A 15238-nucleotide genomic window follows, 5' to 3' on the forward strand; every position below is an offset into this window, starting at 1 on the left:
TGAGGATAAGTTTCTCTGATCATGCAAATGCCCGGTATCGGCAGCAGCGCCTGCAGTAAAGAGGTGCCTGGGCAGGAAGACCGGGGCTCCGGGTTTCTGAGGTTGGAATGCCCTTAACAAGCCTCTCCTCCAGCTGGGATGGATTTGACTCCAGCTGGTCTCCCAGGATCTTGAGAAAAAGAAAAAAAAAACACAAACAGGTGAGGTGAGAGAGCAGAGGAGGCCGGGCATTGGGGGTGTAAGCTAGAACCTTGTGCCCCATTCTGAGCTCTTCCAGTATGTTTTTGGGCACAGGGCAAGAAGGGACATAAGCATGAACAGGAGGAAGAGAGCCAGTCTCCTTTTCTCAGATAAAAGCAATTTTGTAAACCCCGGATTAGACTGCAACGTGTTTCGTAACTTTCCAAGCCCCCGAAGTAAGCAAATGGGGCCGTGAATCAGAAATCACAAATTCTGCTTCTTCTCTGACAAAGTACAATTACGCAGTCTTCAGCAAGACAGAGAATCAAAACACAGGACAACTCCGAGCGCTTTGATAGCACCCAATTCATGGCAGTACCTCAGTGGCACAATCTTCTCCCCTGCGATTATTTAAAAATAAACAGTTCATTTGAAACATGTTCATCGGAGATTCTTCCCAGAGCTTGACGGTTGATTATCGAGATCCAGTTCTGAAGAAGAGGCAGAGTCTTGGCCATAGGTAATCTCCCCACCAGTTTTAGCCACCTGTCACCCAAGGAGTGATTTATGAAATACGAGATGCTAGGAGTTTTACCCTTAGGGCCATGTGCAGGTCTGACCGAGGCCGGGCAGTGTAATGGAATGGAAATAGACAACAAAGTCTCTTCTGTGACAGTGGCCAAGTCGGCGTGGACCTTAAGGCCCCATTAATGGTCATTTCTGTAGCAGCATGTCTCACACGCTTGGTTCGCTGGCCTGTCGGGATGGGCATGCTCCAAGACTCAGTGGACTCTAATCCACTCGGGAGTTTTGCCGAGCACTCTGGCCAGCGCTACCTGAGGGCCTGGAGATGCAGTGTTGTGAAAAACAAACCTGGTCTCCAGAACCTTACATGGCCGTTGGCAATGGGGTGCTGGGGCCTGTGTCTGTAAAAACCTCCTCGGATAGGGGAGGAGGTAACTGGCTGAGCTCGCAGCCCACCAGCCCAAGTTGACCACATGGCGGCCTTGGGCGGCATATACCCTATAGTTAGCTGCTGAGGCCCGTGCCCAGGCTCCCCGGTTCCCTTTCACTCCTGAATTGGGAAACAGTTACACATTTTTAATCTTCTAGAGTAGGATTCCTGAACAAGGGGCATTGATATGTTACCAAATAGTGTTTCTTAAAAAAAAATTTTTTTTAACCAGAAATTTAAATAGGAAAACACGGTAGGAGAAAAGGCCTTGGAACATAGAGCCAGGTTAGAAGTTAGAGCTCTGGGGATTGGAAAAACTGACAAGTGGGAAATAATCAGAGCATCTGGTTTTGAAATATTTCCCGGTTGGTTTTTGTTTCTGACTAATTAGTTGTAACCTCCAGTGCGGTTTAAAGTTTATAAAACACTTCCAGGCACGTTTCGTGTTCCAGTAGTGTTATTAGGAGTGCTAATACCGTACAGTCAAAGGCCCGCCAGTACTTTTCTGGGGAGATCGTAAAGCTGTTGTTCAACGGCATGGGTTTGCTCTGTGTGCACACGTTAAGACTGAACACTGTTATGTTGCCCTCGGATGCCTCAGGTTTTGAGCTCATCAAATTTTAGAGTGCCAGGGGCAAAGCCGTAAACGTGAAGAAAATCCCATAGTTTATTGTGTGTGTGTGTGTGTGTGTGTGTGTGTGTGTGTTTGTTTCTTAAAGGATTTGGATTCTTAGTATATTGGCCGGACGTCACTACATGTGTAGGGTATCATGATCTATCTTAATACTGAAAACTGTGGAGCCTTTTCTTTTGTACCTTTCCTCGTACTTGATGAAGTTAAAATTCTGTTCAAATAAGGAGAGTGGGGCTTGAGGGTTGTTGTCATTGTCCTCTCCGTAGACAGGAAGTGCGTCTTACCTGTAGCTTCAGGTGTGTGAGTTACTTCTGTGTTATAAAAAAAGCCTTGCTGGGAGTATGCACGCCCGAGTGATTCATGGGCCCCTCCTCCTAATTTCAGGACATGATCTGTTTATTTTTATCAGCTGTAAGAACAGTTAGAATAAGCAAACAACGAGGGGATTGAAGGGATGTTAAAACTGCAGCCGTGCAAAATGTATCTGCCTCCTGGGAGATCCTATAAAATGAGACCGACTGGGGCCAGGTAACTTAGTGCTGATGTCCATTTGTAAGAAACAACACTTATTTTAATAGGTTTCAGGGTTTTATTAGTAGAATTATTGTGAAGCTATGAGGTCTGAGGTTTTTTTTAAGTTATAAGCATCATGATGTATTCTTTTTCTGAAATGTGCCAATTTGAATTGAGTGAAATTTATAACCGGAGATTCCAGAATGTTCCTTCAATGTCCGCCTTTGCTTTCAAAGCGAAATTGTCCTGTGAAAAAATTGTAATCACCGTATTATTTGTAGTAGGAAAGACTCAGTAATCGGAATATATGGTCGATCTATAGGAAACTTTTGGCAATAATGGTTTCATGACTCATGTAATAATTATCCATTGGAAAAAAACACATTCTTTCAGATATCTTCCAGAATCTCAGGTTGACATAAAACAGATCTTGAAGAACTTAAAAGCAGTTGAAGCATTACCATTTCATTTTAAAAGTCAACTGGAATCATTTCTCTTCTCACATTTTTTCCAAGTCACTGGCTGATGAAGAAATGTCTTTATATTTAGAGTTCAATACTCGGCTCCTGATGGGTCTTCCCAGGGCTACTTATCTTTATTTCAGTACAATAAATGGATTGCTAATCTTTCCCCGTCACTGTTTCCAAGTAGATGATGGATTTTTGTTTCAGTTTACAGTTCATTGTTTTTAGTATGTCTGTACTTTATTATACACATGAAGGCTTATTACAGAAAGAATCAGATTCACCTTAGTTACTCCTTGTGTTTAATCATTAAAAACTCCATTTTCTTTGTAGAAAATGGCTCTTTAATATTTACCATACATCAGCCGTGGAGAGCTGGTTAGATTGTTTTGTCAGTGTCCTATCGTCTTTTAGTTAATATTTGCTTGGTGTATAACCCTGGTTCTTAAAAACAGAGCAATTTAAAGAAAGTTAAACATCATTCCATTACCTTCCATATATTTTTATTCTTTGGGGTATTTGTGGGAAATTCTAAGAGTTTTTCTTTTCTTTCTCTCTCTCTCTAAGCAAGAAGCTCAGGTGACTTTTTCGTAGTTTGAGGAGATTAACGAACTGAAAGCCAAGTTACTAGTATTTTTTTCATGGGGGGGGCACAGTTTCTTTTAGAATCAGATTTCAATGTGTTTTATAAAAAAATAATTCAGATAGTTTAAACCAAAAACATTACAGGATGGATTAAACAATCACTCGCTTTGCTTATAGACATTTATTCCAGTAAGAAGAGTTGGATGCATGGTATATTTCCAGCTATTTGGCCCTAATGAGAAAAATCTCTCAGAATATTTTGCAAAGAAAACAATCTCTTTCTCAGCAATTAGGTCTTATTGATGAGAGGGAGATAATTTTGCTCTCATGTGTTTTCTAATAAAGAAGTGAAAGGGCACATTTGATTTTAACATGAAAACATTATCTCAATTATTAATGTGCCCTTTTTCCCTTGAGATAAATTAATCTAATTGTACATGGTTTCCCCTCTCTGCTTAACATCAGAATTTAATGTGACTGGACCTGAGGAATGTACATCGTGTAAACTTGAAATTCTATTGGATATAAAATAGAGAAGTTTAAAAGAAAGTTGCCATTTAAGACCGGCAAGAAGTACTCCGGCCTTTCCAATCAAAGTCTGATTTAACAGGAAATTTTAGTGACAATGACAAAACAAATTGCACTTATTTTCACCCTAGAAAAATCTGCTCATTGAAATAAGGTAGTGACTTGTTAGGATTACAGCCAAGGAACTAGAAAGGACTTTAATTTTCTAGAACCTGTCTTTGCCTCAGTAAATTTGAGTGTCTTATTTTCATTTACACTCCGTGGAAACCTTCATTATTTTTATTCAGAAAATCAAGGGGGATAACATAATGCAGTTCTTTTTTTTGTGGTTTGATTTTATGCCATGATGGTCTAGATTTAATAAGAGGTTTGCTTTTAAGCAAATGGTCTACTTTTCATCATTACCATTTAGCTTAAGTCAAAAGACGCTGATGAAACCCATATTAAAAATATATTACATGTTGCTAACTGTTTATATTTCAAAACCATCACACATAATTGGTGCTAGAAGGAAATGAATTGATTTCATATTTGAAATGCATTACTTAGGTTTTTATAAATCCCTAGTTGCATATGTAGTACCGTACTCATTTGTATATATTTAGATGTGGAAAAAAATCATTTGAAATGAATCATTTCAAATGAAATTAAGGTCATTTGGAAATTAAATTGAAGTCATTCTAAAATTGTTCTGCTGATAGTACCGTAATTATTGTAGTCCATAGTTTAGCTTTATTAGACTTTGGCACTTTTGGGCTGATTCACCCAGGCACTGGGGTAGAATTATGTGGCTGTTCCAGGTACATTGAAGTAGAAATTGGTGTTTCTTAGTAATTTATCATTTCATGAGAGAGACTGCTTGTCAGCTTGGTTTTGAATGTGTCCATTTCATGAACTCCAAATAACTTCTCCTTAGAAATAAATTATAGTCGTGTTACTATTACGTTTTACGTTGGCAGAGTAACAGCTGATGTATCTCTCTGGCTTTGCCTCATTTGATTCGAAGACGTCTTTTATAGTGGTGCCCATTTGATACAGTGCAAGCATTTTGTAGTTTTACATAAACTGTAAAACCATCTGCCGCCTCTTGCAGTTGTTTCCAGCCTTGTGCTAAAAATCAAAACTTAGTACTTAAAGTTGGCTTTGAAGAGGGCCCTTAAAGCCCTGGTCCGTTACATTTATGTATTGCCCTGCACAGTGTTATCAATGCTTTCCTAAGTCCAAAAATGATTCTGCTTTAAAAAAAAAAAATACTTAGAGTAGCCATTTGGTAATTCTCACACTAGCGAGGTTTAATCTAAATATGCATCTGATACGGCAGTGCTTTAACTGCAAATATTTTATGAAGAGTGATGTGTTCTCTATCCATGGGACTGTATTTCTCATTGGTTCATTTTATCTGTTGTTTACACATGGCTTCTTTTATTGATAGCATTTTGTCCGCGTGAAGAAAATAATTCATAAGTATCTCATGTCCACAACTGCCATCTCTTCTTACATCCTACGGCTTTTTATTTTCTTTTTCCACACTGACTGAAAAATAAGGTCAAGAACTTAAAATCCCAAACTCGAAGATAAAGTCTGCCCTCCCCACTTGGTAGCAAGTGAGCTCATGAAAATGTGGTCGTGGTGACATTGGGCCCAAGGAAACCTGCTGGGTAGCCTCTGTATTTTCCTGTCACTGAAGGCACCTCTAATTGTTTGAGTAAATCTGTTGTGTTCCCCAGAAATCACTTACGGTGGTAGTAAAACCTTACGGATTCGTTAGCTGAGGAATCACGTCCACCATATCCAAATCCTCTCCTTCTGCCGATCTGAAGAATGCCTTGCCTAGGTCCGCTGTGGGCCTGCCTCTCTCTCTCTCTCTCTCTCTCTCTCTCCCTCCCTCTCCCTCTCTCTCCCTTTCTTTCTTAGGATCTCATAGACTCCAAGATTTCACGGGTTCCGACATTCCTTGTATATTTATACAAGAAATACAGACTCTGGTATAACTACTTAGCATAAAAGCCAGAGAAAGCAGAGCAGGGTAGGCTTTTCCTTGTAAGCATTAGCCACCTCGCTCAGATAAGTTACAGAATTCCATTATCCAAATTGTTACACATGTGTGACAGAGGTTGACCTTTCGTCATGTCAATCCTTTTTGCGTGGGCCCCAGGCTCCAGCCTAATGGCTCAAACCCTGATTTACTCACTGTAATAAGGGCAGGAGGTCGAGCAATTGTCAGCCTGCCTGTTCGTACTCTTCTCGGAGCTTGGTTGAAGGCTGTTAACACAAAGCTTTTCAAAGTGAATTTACAACCCGCACCACTGACAGAGGCCAATCAGTGCACCATAAATGTCAGGTTAGTGAGATTGAGCAGTAAGTAAAGTACTGACAGCACACTATTGGCTGGAATCAATTGGCCAAGGTTTAACTGAGACGAACGCGCTCCGTGCGGCGGGGGGTAGGGAAGGGGCCAAGTGCGCAGCCTGGGTCGCAGGTGGGAGTCCCCGTAGGTGCACCTGGGAGCCCGCGCGTGAGGGTTGGGACGCTGCCCGTAGGCTTGGGTATATGGGAGTCGCTGGCCTCGTCCCGTCCATGTGGATGAGCTGCACCGTGTCTGAGTTCATGGCCACTGAGCCTGCTGACTCTGACGCTTGGAAGAGAATGGCCCAGCGTTAGACAGACAGGAACGAGAGGAGGACAGTCACAACATGGTGCTTTCAGGACTAGGGGTTCTGTTCAGCAGTGCGTTCCTCTTCTGCTCAAAGGTAATTTGTTCAGAACCCCACAGCCGGAACCGGGATTTCCACCGAGGCGCCAACACAGGCTGGGAGCCTCCTCTTCCTCCCTTCTGGAGGCTGAGCGATGTGAGACCTTCGTGGAAGTCACTAATGAATGATTATGGGTTGAGGGCCTGAATATCCATGAGGTGTGGTTTCCCCACCACCTGGAATGTTTTTATCATTTTGTGTAATGACAGCCTGGACAACAGCTCATTGAGCTCTGAAGGCATCAGCATTAAAATGGAGGAATCCATTAAAATGCTGTATGCAAGGATTTATAAATTAGGCAATTTCCTTGATTATTGCAATCATTTACAGAATTGATTGTTTCAGTGTGGTATAGACAGATTTCAGCAACTGTCATTGACAACAAGCACATTCTCTGACATCTATAGCTACTGGTCGCTAAACCCAGTCTGTTCCTTCCCGTTCCTTCCTGCCCCCCCCCCCCCCCTGTTGTGNTCAGGCAGACTTTCAAAGAACCTTAAAACTGCAAAGTTTCAGTTGCCTTCAGAAGAGACCTACCTGGGCTGTGAGGGTGGGTGCACGTTGATTTGAAGTGTGTAGCATCGTTTTCATGTGCGAATTCTAATTTTGGAGCTGGGCCTGGTGACCCTCCTGTGCCTCAGATCAGTAGCGCAGATCTTGAAAGGATGCCAACTTAAAAGGAGATAATTTTTGCCAGTTGCAGCTGTAAATATTTGTTTGATTGAAGATCTAAAAGTCAATGTGTTTTATTTGTTGGTCCTTAGAGTTCTAATTGCCCAATAGATATATCGTAGAGCCACTGGATTTTAGGTCAGTTAATTCTGGAAGGCATAATAAAGATATTGTTACAAGTGTGAAACGCTCAAAATGCTGCAGATTTTCCTATAGGAGAACACACACAAAACAAGTCGACTCGGTGCTTAATCACTAACCACAAACCACAGAGTTGCCTTTATTCGTGCAGTCTCAGACGGGCATGCCCGGTGTGGCTGCACAGCCCCAGCCAATGAAAGCTAGCCCTGCGGTTTATGCTTAGTACCAAATAACGGACTTCGGACATTTGTTTTTCATCATCATTTTGTTTTTAATCATAATTTTTTCCCTTTTGGAACTCTAAAAGAAAGCGGGGCTTGTAAAAATAATAACACTGGAAAATTGTCGAATGCTGTTGGGAAGACAAAAACGTTTTGGTTTGTCCTGATTTGAATACCTCCGCTTTCGATCTCACGGTGGCCTTTGTTTAAAAAGGAAGATGCTGTCTTTTCGGAAGTCCTCCGGCTTGGTGACACCTTGCGGCTGTTTGGCTGTTGTTGCTTCAGGAGTCAGAAGTTCCTTTGCCTTTTTAATTAGTTGTGCTATCCGTGGCTTCAGAATTCAGCAGAGAGGCAGTGTTTTCATTTCAGCATCTTGTACCGCCTTGTTTTTATCTAAATGTTCTTTGCCACAGGTATTTCTGGTTTCTGTTAAGACCTAAAAGCCGTGCGACTAGAAATGTCCTGGGTGAACTGTGAACGAGGCACTCATTCTTAGAGACGTTTCTGCCGGTGCCCTTGTCCATTTATTTAATACCCCAAAAGGTACAGCCTGCAACTGTGAGATGATGGTACGGGCCTCAACCCATTTTATTAAAATGAACGGTGTTTTTCACTCTCTGTGAACATTTTAAAGTAAAGCTGCCTCCGATAATGAAGTGTCTTCTATAGAAACATTCAGTGTAATCTAATTCAGCAGAAACTTCTTAAGTGCTTTTTAATTGGAATCAAATTAAATGTAATCAAGTCATGTTTTCAGGGTCTTGTAAAGCGCTAGACCTGAGTGTTCTTAGCACACTTGGGAATATTAATGTTGGTCACAAATTTAGTACAACACTGCTAAATCCTCACGTGCCCGTGCAAACTCCAGAATGGTAGATGGCCAGTAAATAAATTTTTGGTTAGAGTACAGTGTTTTCAGAATCGGTTTTGTTTGTCCCCAGGCTAATACTGGAATTGATTTGTGATAAAAAAAAAATACACAAATCATTCCTAGGGGGAGAGAATCCTAAAAAACTTGGGACTAGTGAGAAAAGCACTTAGTTTCAGTTGGTTGGAATTAATTGCACTTTATGATTTGACTTGCGTAATCTACCAAGTGGAAAATCTAAGAATTAAGCTTTAAATGATGGAAATGGGATTTTCTCTTGAAAATAATTAATGCTTATTCTAAGAAATTCAACCTACATGAAACTGTAAACTGGTGAGGGGCTCCTGGATGACTCTTAAGCACCAACTTCGGGTCAGGTCGTGATCTCACAGTTCATGGGTTTGAGCCCCGTGTTGGGCTCTGTGCTGATAGCTCAGAGCCCGGAGCCTGCTTCAGATTCTGTGTCTCCCTCTCTCTCTGACCTTCCCCTGCTAACACTGTCTCTTTCTCTCACAGATAAATAAAGAAAAACACTAAAAAAATTAAAAGTGTAAACTGGTGGTGAAGGTTGTTGATGCTTTTTTTTAAAAGATTTTTTTTTAAGTAATCTCTACACCCATCGTGGGGCTCGAACTCACAGCCCGTGAGATCAAGAGTCACGGGCTCTACTGACTGAGCCAGCCAGGTGCCCCCCACCCACTTTATTGATATTTATAATGGCCTTTTGAGAGATGACTATATAATGTAATGCACACTTATTTCACTGAAATCACAGTTTTGGTAAAGATATTAGCACTCTCTCCTTGATATTACTGCAAAAGAGATTTTGAAAGCAGCCACCAAAAGCACTGTTATTATAAGGCCTTCTGGAAGGGTTAGATTTGGCTCAGCCGTGAATAGATTTTGATTTTGTGTCTCGTTGCACCCTTCCCTCTGTGTATTTCTCCTGCTAGGAAATTTCCTTAACAGTCTGCAAGATTCGCTATAACTTCTTGTGATATTTTTGTATGTTTTTAGTGCGTGTCTTCAGTATGACCAGAGGCTTTCTGGAGCTGGTAGGGAGGGTTGAATGGTCCTCAGAGGGGAAGAAATTTCTCTGTTCCTTTTTTACATGGAGGTGTTAACAAAAAAGGGTCAGAAGGCTTTGAAATGCTTTTCTAAGTAGGAAGACTCATTAATTTACCAACTTGGGTGTTAGACTCCAGGAAAACTACTACATTTCTTTGTGTTGCTCTTGCTCCCTGTGTAAAAGAGCCCTGCCCTATTGTGCGAGTTAGAAAGACCGTATTCATGGCTTCTGTGTAACAAAAGAGATTTTCTTTTTCAATTGGGATTTTATTTTATTTTGTTTTTCACTTGGGATTTTATAGTAATCTGGAAGTCTCTACTATACTCTGCACGTGATTAGAATCTCGTTATTTGTTAAAAGCAAAGCTGAGGCCCTGACACGCGGTTGGGGTGGATTTAATTACTGCAAAATCAGGCATAAATGATATCTAAAGGCACATTTATTTCGTGCTGCCTGCAAGTGAGAAAGGATTAAGTGTGAAAGAGATGCCGTACAACATGGGTGAAAAAAATGGTTGGATGGCCTTCATTGTTAAGGCTACAGTTCTAATGGAGAGCAGAGGATAGCTAGAGATACAACTCCAGTTAGCGAAATGATTGCTCTTCACCACACAGCAGAGAACTGACTTGCAATATGAAAAGTGAGGGGAATGACCCAGAAACCGCTAGAAAAGTCGCATGGAAGCCCCCAGACCTGCAGGTCCTTTGACCACGGACCTCAAGCCAGGAGCAGTTCACTAGGTAGGTACAGACCAGCATCTCACTGCCTAGCGTATTGTGGCTTGTCAATACGTATTGAATGACAACAAGTCAGCATCGTGGCACTTGTGACACTGTCCATAAAAATATGTGCCACTGTGTGTGTACTAGTGAACACTGACCTGACGCCACACCAACACAAATTCTGAATGTGTCCCTGTTGACCCTGTGAAAAGCAAGAATTCTGAATAACAGTTTGCAGTTGGAAAATTTTATTTTAGGGGCGCCTAAAATAGGCGTGGCTCAGTCAGTTGAGTGTCCCACTCTTGATGCGGCTCAGGTCATGATCCCAGGGTCATGGGGTCAGGCCATGCTTAACATGGAACCTGCTTGGGCTTCTCTCTCTCCCTCGTTGTCTTATCCTTCCCTGCTTGTGTGCACGTGCCCTCTCTCTCTCTCTCTCTCTCTCTCTCAAAATAAGTAAATAAACACTAAAGAAGAATATTTTATTTATTTATTTTTTAAGTAGGTTTTTTGTACTAGTGTGGAGCCCAATGCAGGGCTTGAATTCATGACCCTGAGATCAAGACTTGAGCTGGTATCAATGGTTAGATGCTTTTTTTTTTTAATGTTTATTTTAGAAATAAATAAGTGCCAGAGGGAGAGAACGTGCATGTGCTTGAGTGGGGGAGGGGCAGAGAGAGAGGGAGACACAGAATCCAAAGTAGGCTCCAGGCTCTGAGCTGTCAGCACAGAACCCGACACAGGCGCCCCAACAGTTAGATGCTTAACTGACTGAGCTACCCAGGCACCCCAGGCCAATTTAGATGAAAAAGTAAGAATAAGATAAAAACAGAGAGGAAGGCAAACCTTAAAAGACTCTTAAACACAGAGAATGAACTGAAGGTTGCTGGAGGGGAGGTGGAGGGGGATGGGTTAAATGAGTGACAGGCATTAAGGAGGGCACCTGTTGGGATGAGCACCGACTGGGTGTCACATGTACGAGATGAATCACTGGGTTCTACACCTGAAGCCATGACAAACCTGCATGTTAACTAACTTGAATTTAAATAAAAAAAGAAAATGTGGATGAAAAAGTAAAAATAAAGTTGAAACACATCCTAAAGAACAAAACTTGAGGTTGAGATTAATATGTTTAAAAATAAATATTTGTGGGGCACCTGGGTGGCTCAGTCGGTTAAGCGTCTGACTTTGGCTCCAGTCATGATCTCACGGTTCGTGGGTTCAAGCCCCGTGTCGGGCTCTGTGCTGACAGCCAGCTCAGAGCCTGGAGCCTGTTTCAGGTTCTCTCTCTCTCTCTCTCTCTCTCTCTCTCTCTCTCTCTGACCCTCCCCTGCTCACGCTGTCTTTCTTTCTCTCAGAAATAAATAAAAACATTTTTAAAAAAGGAAAAAAATATCTGTTTTGCATAAGCATTTCTCTTATGGTATCTGGAGTTATGACTTACATAGCAGTAAAAGCAGGGGTGATGTTCAAACTGTTTTAGACAACCAGTGAGGCCTAGATGTTGTTCCCTAAACCTGCATGTCTGCCACTGAATCTGTGTCCCGGGAGTTGAATAGAAGCTCTGAATCTAGGAGAGTTAGCTGAGCTTTAGCAAAACAGTTAATTTTTGTTTTATGAGATAAAAAGTCCTGGAGATAGGTTGCACAGCTGTGTAAATATACTTTATACTACTCAACTGTACCCTGAAACATAGTTAAAATGGGGGAGGCACCTGGGTAGTTTAGTGGGTTAAGGGGCACACTCTTGATCTCACGGTTCATGAATTCAAGTCCTACATCTGCTGCCAGCACGGACCTGCTTGGGGTTCCCTCTCTCCCTCCCTCCCTCTCTCTCCGCCCCCTTCCCCTTTCAAAAATAAATCCACTTTTAAAACGTAGTTAAAATGGTCAACGTTATGTGGATTTTACCCCAATTCAAAATGAAGAATGATCTACATTTTTAGCGACTTTTCTTCTAGCTCAGTAATTCTTCAATTCTAGCTGACATGAGAGTTTTCAGGTACAGGGAGCCAAGAAAAAGTCACTCTAGGGACCTGCCCCTAAAAGATTCTGGTTCAGTCATCCTGCGTCAGGGACCAGCAGTCTGTTAGCTTAACAAATGTCTCACCGTCTCGTCCAGCTGCGCTCCACCTTTCTCTACCTTACTCCTTGTGGTCGTCGACTCCCCTTCCTGGTTCTTCCCTTGTTTGGCTCCACAACCTTGGCCTCTCTCCTGCTTCACTCTACACCTGGTCTAGTCATGTCTGCTCTGGTGTTAATTCTAGTCTTGCTTTCATTCCTGCTACACCTTGACTCATCTCTGGGCATTTCCTGTCTCCTCCCTTAGGGTGCCCCCTCCAGGTAGGTAGATGGATGGATAGGTCGTTAGAAAGATACAAAGATAGACATAAGTATTGATAGAGATAACAGACAGCCAAATGGACTACCACGACTTTCCTCTCTCTGTATATTTTGGAGGTCTGTCTGGCCAGGTGTAAGGAGACGGCCAGCTTTACACGATACGTAAACTACAATGTGTGTTTCAGAAGGAGGTGGCTTCCTGGCCGACCTTTGGTGATGCTCCCTAGGGCTGGAGCTCCGGCTTGGTTGTGGTTGTGGGTCTGAGCTGGGTGACAGCAAGCAGACACCCAAACTCCTTCAGCTCCTCCCAGGCTGCTTTCCTCTCCGCATCACCTGCCAGCGCCTTCTGTGCAGTCCTCCACCACGTAGAGAGCCCATATGGTCCTTGGGTGCCATTTGCCATTTGTACAGTCTGTGAAGTTTCCATATGCCAGCTTCCTCCTGCAGATCTGCTCATCTTTTCCCGTCTTTCGCCTCAGCTTCCCGTTTCTGCCCGTTGATGGAGGTAGTCTGTGGGCACGAAGCCTGTGTCTCTGCCCTTCTCACCCTTACCTCCCCCGTTCTTAGGGTTTCTTCCTTTTTTTTTTAAACTGAAAATATTTTTTTTAATGTTTATTTTTTGAGAGAGACAGAGAGTGAGCAGGGGAGGGGCAGAGAGAGAGAGGGAGACACAGGATCCGAGGCAGGCTCCAGGCTCTGTGCTGACAGCTCAGAGCCCAATGTGGGGCGCGAACCCACAGACTGTGAGAACATGAGCTGAGCTGAGGTTGAGGGAGGCCACCCAGGTGCCCGCCTTTCTTTCTTTCTTTCTTTCTCTTTCTTTCTTTCTTTCTTTCTTTCTTTCTTTCTTTCTTTCTTTCTTTCTTTCTTTCTTTCTCTTCCTTCCTCTTCCTTCCTCTTCCTTTCTCTCCCTTCCTTCCTTCCTTCCTTCCTTCCTCTCTTTCTCTTTCTTTCTCTCTTTCTCTCCCTTCCTTCCTTCCTTCCTCCCTCTCTCTTTCTCTTTCTTTCTTTCCCTCCCTCCCTCCCTCTCTCCCTCCCTTCCTTCCTTCCTTCCTTCCTTCCATTTATTTTTGAGAGNGCGAACCCACAGACTGTGAGAACATGAGCTGAGCTGAGGTTGAGGGAGGCCACCCAGGTGCCCGCCTTTCTTTCTTTCTTTCTTTTCTTTCTTTCTTTCTTTCTTTCTTTCTTTCTTCCTTCCTTCCTTCCTTCCTTCCTTCCTTCCTTTCTTTCTTTCTTCTTTCTTTCTGCCTTCCTGCCTTCCTTTCTCTTCCTTTCTCTTCCTTTCTCTTCCTTTCTCTCCCTTCCTTCCTTCCTTCCTTCCTTCCTTCCTCTCTTTCTCTTTCTTTCTCTCTTTCTCTCCCTTCCTTCCTTCCTTCCTTCCTTCCTTCCTTCCTTCCTTCCTCCCTCTCTCTCTCTTTCTCTTTCTTTCTTTCCCTCCCTCCCTCTCTCCCTCCCTTCCTTCCTTCCTTCCATTTATTTTTGAGAGATGCAAGTGATGGAGGGGCAGAGAGAAGGGGGGACAGAAGATCTGAAACGGGCTCTGTGCTAACAGCAGTGAGTCCGACGCGGGGTTTGAACTCAGGACAAACCATGAGATCATGACCTGAGCCCTTCACTCGTTCTCACTGTGTCAGTTGCCTTCTCTGAGGGATGACTGTCACCTTCCAGTTCCTATCCTGATCTCTCCTGAGTCCTGTATTTTCGGTTGTCTTTTTTTTTTTTNCACCCAGGTGCCCCTTTTCGGTTGTCTTTTGAGACCTCTCTGTTTGGAGCTCTGGTTGCAAATTGAGTCTACTGCCTGCCCCTACCCTACATTGCCCCACACAGGTGGCCCTTTATCCTTAACCTACAGTGGTCGTGTCCTTGGTGGCCTATGAACCCAATGTTTTGGAGCCCCTCCAGTGGTTTTTCAAAACATTTATGTCCCTAGAAACTAACGGTATCTAGCACACAAAAGGCACTGACGAAACACCATTGATCTGATAACAATAATCAGAGCTAACCCAGCTCATCTGAGACGGTGAGCCTGGTGCCCTGCTACAGGGCTCTACAGAGATCGTCTGAATCCCCCCTCAGAATTATCCAGCAAGGTAAGGACTACTGTGACTCCTTTTTCGGCTGAAGGAACTTCTCAGATGAAGGCAGAAGTTACGTTACTTGCCCAAGGTGGTAGGCAGTGAAGGTAGGAGCCCACTGAGGTGGTGTGGGCTGTAGAGCCCTGGGTCTAAACCACTCTGCCATTAACGCTGCCTGTCCCCTTCCCCTGTGCCCCTGCACCGCCATTATATTGTGGGGCTCCAGCATCTGCCGCAGACTTCACACAGCTGACCCTGGCCTCTGGGTCTGTGTAGGAGCTTTTCCTCCTTGGTCGTCGGTGCTGCGGTTTCTCAGACCCAGCCCACCCGCAGCTTCACAGAGACCTGGTACTTAGCTGCATGACATGCTTACTCCACCTTGGGTTCTAGGACCATGGGCACCAACCATATCAATGGTGCTAGAGAGGTCAGATTTCCGAGCATGCAGAGAAAGACGTTTATTGAGAGCCCACATGTGTGAAGTGTCCTACAGGTCACAAAGGGGGTCAGGAC

The 15238-nt window shown here is 43.3% G+C and overlaps 1 protein-coding gene across 1 annotated transcript in view; it reads left to right on the plus strand.

The window, feature by feature from the left end:
* Positions 1 to 15238, plus strand: part of PRDM6 (PR/SET domain 6) — a 133016-nt gene that overhangs the window by 35523 nt on the left and 82255 nt on the right. The gene's annotated exons all lie outside the window — the stretch shown is intronic.

This window comes from Crocuta crocuta, unplaced genomic scaffold, assembly GCF_008692635.1.
Source record: "Crocuta crocuta isolate KB4526 unplaced genomic scaffold, BGI_CrCroc_1.0 scaffold377, whole genome shotgun sequence".
Classification (NCBI taxonomy): domain Eukaryota; kingdom Metazoa; phylum Chordata; class Mammalia; order Carnivora; family Hyaenidae; genus Crocuta; species Crocuta crocuta.